General features: G+C 49.8%; 1 protein-coding gene across 5 annotated transcripts in view; it reads left to right on the forward strand.

The window, feature by feature from the left end:
• smoc1 (SPARC related modular calcium binding 1) overlaps positions 1–8,449 on the forward strand; it is a 272,407-nt gene that overhangs the window by 52,476 nt on the left and 211,482 nt on the right. The gene's annotated exons all lie outside the window — the stretch shown is intronic.

Below are 8,449 nucleotides of genomic sequence, written 5' to 3' on the forward strand. Positions count from 1 at the left end.
AGAGATTAGAGACAGGGCTGGGTGTTCAGGTACCATTAGAGATTAGAGACAGGGCTGGGTGTTCAGGTACCGATAGAGATTAGAGACAGGGCTGGGTGTTCAGGTACCATTAGAGATTAGAGACGGGGCTGGGTGTTCAGGTACCATTAGAGATTAGAGACGGGGCTGGGTGTTCAGGTACCATTAGAGATTAGAGACAGGGCTGGGTGTTCAGGTACCGTTAGAGATTAGAGACAGGGCTGGGTGTTCAGGTACCATTAGAGATTAGAGACGGGGCTGGGTGTTCAGGTACCATTAGAGATTAGAGACGGGGCTGGGTGTTCAGGTACCATTAGAGATTAGAGACAGGGCTGGGTGTTCAGGTACCGTTAGAGATTAGAGACAGGGCTGGGTGTTCAGGTACCTTGAGAGATTAGAGACAGGGCTGGGTGTTCAGGTACCGTTAGACATTAGAGACAGGGCTGGGTGTTCAGGTACCATTAGAGATTAGAGACAGGGCTGGGTGTTCAGGTACCATTAGAGATTAGAGACAGGGCTAGGTGTTCAGGTACCATTAGAGATTAGAGACAGGGCTGGGTGTTCAGGTACCATTAGAGATTAGAGACAGGGCTAGGTGTTCAGGTACCATTAGAGATTAGAGACAGGGGTGCTGCTCACTTGGTAGAGCTTTTCTACAGGACACAACTATAGTATACGTGCGATGCCAGAGTGAGATGGATGGCCAACATGCTCAGTATCTGAGTCTGAGTGACTATAGTTTGTAGATAGAAAAGAGCACGTGAGATTTCTTCTACAGTGAGAGAGGGGTAGTGCGTGGGTTGTTTTAGGATCAGGATCGTTGAAGCCATGTGTATGACCTGCCACTCACTGTTGGGAAAGCTGTGCCAGGCTACTGTCCTGCATGGTACTGTTGGGAGAGCTGTGCCAGGCTACTGTACTGCATGGTACTGTTGGGAGAGCTGTGCCAGGCTACTGTACTGCATGGTACTGTTGGGAGAGCTGTGCCAGGCTACTGTCCTGCATGGTACTGTTGGGAGAGCTGTGCCAGGCTACTGTACTGTTGGGAGAGCTGTGCCAGACTACTGTACTGTTGGGAGAGCTGTGCCAGGCTACTGTACTGTTGGGAGAGCTGTGCCAGGCTACTGTACTGTTGGGAGAGCTGTGCCAGGCTACTGTTCTGCATGGTACTGTTGGGAGAGCTGTGCCAGGCTACTGTACTGTTGGGAGAGCTGTGCCAGGCTACTGTACTGTTGGGAGAGCTGTGCCAGGCTACTGTACTGTTGGGAGAGCTGTGCCAGGCTACTGTACTGTTGGGAGAGCTGTGCCAGGCTACTGTACTGTTGGGAGAGCTGTGCCAGGCTACTGTACTGTTGGGAGAGCTGTGCCAGACTACTGTACTGTTGGGAGAGCTGTGCCAGGCTACTGTACTGTTGGGAGAGCTGTGCCAGGCTACTGTACTGTTGGGAGAGCTGTGCCAGGCTACTGTACTGTTGGGAGAGCTGTGCCAGGCTACTGTACTGCATGGTACTGTTGGGAGAGCTGTGCCAGGCTACTGTCCTGCATGGTACTGTTGGGAGAGCTGTGCCAGGCTACTGTACTGCATGGTACTGTTGGGAGAGCTGTGCCAGGCTACTGTACTGCATGGTACTGTTGGGAGAGCTGTGCCAGGCTACTGTCCTGCATGGTACTGTTGGGAGAGCTGTGCCAGGCTACTGTACTGTTGGGAGAGCTGTGCCAGGCTACTGTCCTGCATGGTACTGTTGGGAGAGCTGTGCAGACTACTGTCCTGCATGGTACTGTTGGGAGAGCTGTGCCAGGCTACTGTCCTGCATGGTACTGTTGGGAGAGCTGTGCCAGGCTACTGTACTGTTGGGAGAGCTGTGCCAGGCTACTGTCCTGTTGGGAAAGCTGTGCCAGGCTACTGTCCTGCATGGTACTGTTGGGAGAGCTGTGCCAGGCTACTGTACTGCATGGTACTGTTGGGAGAGCTGTGCCAGGCTACTGTCCTGCATGGTACTGTTGGGAGAGCTGTGCCAGGCTACTGTACTGCATGGTACTGTTGGGAGAGCTGTGCCAGGCTACTGTACTGCATGGTACTGTTGGGAGAGCTGTGCCAGACTACTGTACTGTTGGGAGAGCTGTGCCAGGCTACTGTACTGTTGGGAGAGCTGTGCCAGACTACTGTACTTTTGGGAGAGCTGTGCCAGACTACTGTACTGTTGGGAGAGCTGTGCCAGGCTACTGTACTGTTGGGAGAGCTGTGCCAGGCTACTGTCCTCCATGGTACTGTTGGGAGAGCTGTGCCAGGCTACTGCACTGTTGGGAGAGCTGTGCCAGGCTACTGTACTGTTGGGAGAGCTGTGCCAAGCTACTGTCCTGCATGGTACTGTTGGGAGAGCTGTGCCAGGCTACTGCACTGTTGGGAGAGCTGTGCCAGGCTACTGTACTGTTGGGAGAGCTGTGCCAGGCTACTGTCCTGCATGGTACTGTTGGGAGAGCTGTGCCAGGCTACTGTCCTGCATGGTACTGTTGGGAGAGCTGTGCCAGGCTACTGTCCTGCATGGTACTGTTGGGAGAGCTGTGCCAGGCTACTGTACTGTTGGGAGAGCTGTGCCAGGCTACTGTACTGTTGGGAGAGCTGTGCCAGGCTACTGTCCTGCATGGTACTGTTGGGAGAGCTGTGCCAGGCTACTGTACTGTTGGGAGAGCTGTGCCAGGCTACTGTACTGTTGGGAGAGCTGTCCCAGGCTACTGTACTGTTGGGAGAGCTGTGCCAGGCTACTGTACTGTTGGGAGAGCTGTGCCAGACTACTGTACTGTTGGGAGAGCTGTGCCAGGCTACTGTACTGTTGGGAGAGCTGTGCCAGGCTACTGTACTGTTGGGAGAGCTGTGCCAGGCTACTGTACTGTTGGGAGAGCTGTGCCAGACTACTGTACTGCATGGTACTGTTGGGAGAGCTGTGCCAGGCTACTGTCCTGCATGGTACTGTTGGGAGAGCTGTGCCAGGCTACTGTACTGTTGGGAGAGCTGTGCCAGGCTACTGTCCTGCATGGTACTGTTGGGAGAGCTGTGCCAGGCTACTGTCCTGCATGGTACTGTTGGGAGAGCTGTGCCAGGCTACTGTACTGTTGGGAGAGCTGTGCCAGGCTACTGTCCTGCATGGTACTGTTGGGAGAGCTGTGCCAGGCTACTGTACTGTTGGGAGAGCTGTGCCAGGCTTCTGTCCTGCATGGTACTGTTGGGAGAGCTGTGCCAGGCTACTGTACTGTTGGGAGAGCTGTGCCAGGCTACTGTACTGTTGGGAGAGCTGTGCCAGGCTACTGTCCTGCATGGTACTGTTGGGAAAGCTGTGCCAGGCTACTGTCCTGCATGGTACTGTTGGGAGAGCTGTGCCAGGCTACTGTACTGCATGGTACTGTTGGGAGAGCTGTGCCAGGCTACTGTCCTGCATGGTACTGTTGGGAGAGCTGTGCCAGGCTACTGTACTGCATGGTACTGTTGGGAGAGCTGTGCCAGGCTACTGTACTGCATGGTACTGTTGGGAGAGCTGTGCCAGACTACTGTACTGTTGGGAGAGCTGTGCCAGGCTACTGTACTGTTGGGAGAGCTGTGCCAGACTACTGTACTGTTGGGAGAGCTGTGCCAGGCTACTGTACTGTTGGGAGAGCTGTGCCAGGCTACTGTCCTGCATGGTACTGTTGGGAGAGCTGTGCCAGGCTACTGCACTGTTGGGAGAGCTGTGCCAGGCTACTGTACTGTATGGTACTGTTGGGAGAGCTGTGCCAGGCTACTGTACTGTTGGGAGAGCTGTGCCAGGCTACTGTACTGTTGGGAGAGCTGTGCCAGGCTACTGTCCTGCATGGTACTGTTGGGAGAGCTGTGCCAGGCTACTGTCCTGCATGGTACTGTTGGGAGAGCTGTGCCAGGCTACTGTACTGTTGGGAGAGCTGTGCCAGGCTACTGTCCTGCATGGTACTGTTGGGAGAGCTGTGCCAGGCTACTGTACTGTTGGGAGAGCTGTGCCAGGCTACTGTACTGTTGGGAGAGCTGTGCCAGGCTACTGTCCTGCATGGTACTGTTGGGAGAGCTGTGCCAGGCTACTGTACTGTTGGGAGAGCTGTGCCAGGCTACTGTACTGTTGGGAGAGCTGTGCCAGGCTACTGTACTGTTGGGAGAGCTGTGCCAGGCTACTGTACTGTTGGGAGAGCTGTGCCAGGCTACTGTACTGTTGGGAAAGCTGTGCCAGGCTACTGTCCTGCATGGTACTGTTGGGAGAGTTGTGCCAGGCTACTGCACTGTTGGGAGAGCTGTGCCAGGCTACTGTACTGTTGGGAGAGCTGTGCCAGGCTACTGTACTGTTGGGAGAGCTGTGCCAGGCTACTGTACTGCATGGTACTGTTGGGAGAGCTGTGCCAGGCTACTGTCCTGCATGGTACTGTTGGGAGAGCTGTGCCAGGCTACTGTACTGCATGGTACTGTTGGGAGAGCTGTGCCAGGCTACTGTCCTGCATGGTACTGTTGGGAGAGCTGTGCCAGGCTACTGTCCTGCATGGTACTGTTGGGAGAGCTGTGCAGACTACTGTACTGCATGGTACTGTTGGGAAAGCTGTGCCAGGCTACTGTCCTGCATGGTACTGTTGGGAGAGCTGTGCCAGGCTACTGCACTGTTGGGAAAGCTGTGCCAGGCTACTGCACTGTTGGGAGAGCTGTACCAGACACATGGTATTGTTTGCAGAGCTGTGCCAGGCTACTGCACTGTTGGGAGAGCTGTGCCAGACACATGGTACTGTTGGGAGAGCTGTGCCAGGCTACTGTACTGCATGGTAGGGTATATACAGTTGAAGTTGGAAGTTTACATACACTCAGGTTGGAGTCATTAAAACTTGTTTTTCAACCACTCCACAAATTTCTTGTTAACTAACTATAGTTTTGGCAAGTCGGTTAGGACATCTACTTTGTGCCTGACACAATTCATTTTTCCAACAAATGTTTACAGACAGATTATTTCACTTATAATTCACTGTATCACAATTCCAGTGGGTCAGAAGTTTATATACACTAAGTTGACTGTGCCTTTAAACAGCTTGGAAAATTCCAGAAAATGATGTCATGGCTTTAGAAACTTCTGATAGGCTAATTTACATCATTTTAGTCAATTGGAGGTGCACCTGTGGATGTATTTCAAGGCCTACCTTCAAACTCAGTGCCTCTTTGCTTGACATCATGGGAAAATCAAAAGAAATCAGCCAAGACCTCAGAAAAAAAATTGTAGACCTCCACAAGTCTGGTTCATCCTTGGGAGCAAATTCCAAACACCTGAAGGTACAACGTTCATCTGTACAAACAATAGTACGCAAGTATAAACACCATGGGACCACGCAGCCGTCATACCGCTCAGGAAGGAGACGCGTTCTGTCTCCTTGAGATGAACGTACTTTGGTGCGAAAAGTGCAAATCAATCCCATAACAACAGCAAAGGACCTTGTGAAGATGCTGGAGGAAACAGGTACAAAAGTATCTATAGCCACAGTAAAACGAGTCCTATATCGACATAACCTGAAAGGCCGCTGGGCAAGGAAGAAGCCACTGCTTCAAAACCGGCATAAAAAAGCCAGACTACGGTTTGCAACTGCACATGGGGACAAAGTTCGTACTTTTTGGAGAAATGTCCTCTGGTCTGATGAAACAAAAATAGAACTGTTTGGCCATAATGACCATCGTTATGTTTTGAGGAAAAAGGGGGAGCTTGCAAGCCAAAGACACCATCCCAACCGTGAAGCACAGGGGGGTGCTTTGCTGCAGGAGGGACTGGTGCACTTTACAAAATATATGGCATCATGAGGGAGGAACATTTTGTGGATATATTGAAGCAACATCTCAAGACATCAGTCAGGAAGTTAAAGCTTGTTAGCAAATGGGTCTTCCAAATGGACAATGACCCCAAGCATACTTCCAAAGTTGTGGCAAAATGGCTTAAGGACAACAAAGTCAAGGTATTGCAGTGGCCATCACAAAGCCCTGACCTCAATCCTATAGAAAATTGTGGGCAGAACTGAAAAAGCATGTACGACCAAGGAGGCCTACAAACCTGACTGTTACACCAGCTCTGTCAGGAAGAATGGGCCAACATTCACCCAACTTATTGTGGGAAGCTTGTGGAAGGCTACCTGAAACGTTTGACCCAAGTTAAACTATTTAATGGCAATGCTACCAAATACTAATTGAGTATATGTAAACTTCTGACCCACTGGGAATGTGATGAAAGAAATAAAAGCTGAAATAAATAATTCTCTCTACTATTATTCTGACATTTCACATTCTTAAAATAAAGTGGTGATCCTAACTGACCTAAGACAGGGAATTTTTACTGGTATTAAATGTCAATAATTGGGCAATCTGTGTTTTAAACTGTGTTTAAACTGTGTTTAAATGTATTTGGCTATGGTGTTTGTAAACTTCCGACTTCAACTGTACATACGTGTGTGCTATCCTAGTCGTAAGGTGACTAGAGGGACGTAGTGAACTCAATCCAGACGATCCAGCTCTGGGGGAAGAGTTTCCAGCTGCCATCTCAGGAATAACTGTGTCCTTGCTCTCCTCTCTCTCCTCATTCCTGTCCTCTCCTCTCTCTCCTCATTCCTGTCCTCTCCTCTCTCTCCTCATTCATGTCCTCTCCTCTCTCTCCTCATTCCTGTCCTCTCCTCTCTCTCCTCATTCCTGTCCTCTCCTCATTCCTGTCCTCTCCTCTCTCTCCTCATTCCTGTCCTCTCCTCCCTGTCCTCTCCTCTCTCTCCTCATTCCTGTCCTCTCCTCATGCCTATCCTCTCCTCTCTCTCCTCATTCCTGTCCTCTCCTCTCTCTCCTCATTCCTGTCCTCTCCTCTCTCTCCTCATTCCTGTCCTCTCCTCTCTCTCCTCATTCCTGTCCTCTCCTCTCTCTCCTCATGCCTATCCTCTCCTCTCTCTCCTCATTCCTGTCCTCTCCTCTCTCTCCTCATTCCTGTCCTCTCCTCTCTCTCCTCATTCCTGTCCTCTCCTCTCTCTCCTCATTCCTGTCCTCTCCTCTCTCTCCTCATTCCTGTCCTCTCCTCTCTCTCCTCATTCCTGTCCTCTCCTCTCTCTCCTCATGCCTGTCCTCTCCTCTCTCTCCTCATGCCTATCCTCTCCTCTCTCTCCTCATTCCTGTCCTCTCCTCTCTCTCCTCATTCCTGTCCTCTCCTCTCTCTCCTCATTCCTGTCCTCTCCTCTCTCTCCTCATTCATGTCCTCTCCTCTCTCTCCTCACCCCTCTCCTCACCTCTCTCCTCTCCTGTTTCTTAATTTTTCCACAGTCAGAAAGCCTCCCTATCTCTAAAGCCCTCCTCTCACCCCCTTGATCAGTTCTTAGGCAGGCAGATAGGCAGATAGACAGATAGACAGAAAGGCAGATAGACCAGGGAGAAAGAGATACAGCAATGCTGAAATTGGATGGGAACACTTTCTGACTGTTATTTTCCCACTGAGAGAAAGAGGTCATTCTCTGAGCTTAGTATGGCTAGTGCCAGATATGAGCTGCTAACACAGGTGGTCTACATTTAGGAGCAGAAAGGGATCACACCTCTGGCTACTGAGACAAGAACCAGCACCCGCTGTCTCTATTCTCTTTGATTCACCTGGTCCACATTCTACACCACGCCCTCTTCCTGCCCATTCCTCCAATCAGCATCCTCCTCTCCCATTCTTCCAATCAGCAATCAACAACAATTGCAATCCAGCACGGAAACATGTCCAGTCATGGCCAAGAACAAATCATTTGGTATTTTGGGAATTACTGCAATGTACGATATGATAAAACCACAAAGATCTTACACTCTTTTGTCCTGCATAAGATCCAATATCTTCATTATTGTTTCTTGTAAATTTATTTATTTCACTCTGTGTGTTAGGAATGAGCACGGCTATCCGGATATCCGAACGAACGTTAGTATTCGATTACTTGAGTGGTCAATCAATCAATCAATCAATCAAATAAATTAGAATTTAAACTATCCGGATATCTGAAAAAAAATACATAATATTTTTTGGAATAATGAAATAATGTGGAATGTGTGTGTCAACTCTACAACTCTACAATCCCAGTAACACTAAAGCTGGTCACAGTTGGGATCAATTCCATTTCGCAAGTTGGCATTTATTGTCATGAATCTTGCCCTGTAGGCAGTTCTGCACTGGTCATTAGCTGGCACTGCCACAAAGTTACGAAATCTGATTTTAAACCTTAACCGTTTTGGCAAGATTCATGGCAATAAACGTCCCCCTGCTTCCATTTCAGTTAGAAATTATATTTCAAATTCAACTGAATTTCCTCACCCATCTACACACAATACCTCATAATGATAAAGTGAAAACATGTTTTTATACATTTTTGCAGATGTGTTGAAAATGAAATACAGAAATATCTAATTTACATG

Source organism: Salvelinus fontinalis, chromosome 15 (genome assembly GCF_029448725.1).
Source record: "Salvelinus fontinalis isolate EN_2023a chromosome 15, ASM2944872v1, whole genome shotgun sequence".
In the NCBI taxonomy this organism is placed as follows: domain Eukaryota; kingdom Metazoa; phylum Chordata; class Actinopteri; order Salmoniformes; family Salmonidae; genus Salvelinus; species Salvelinus fontinalis.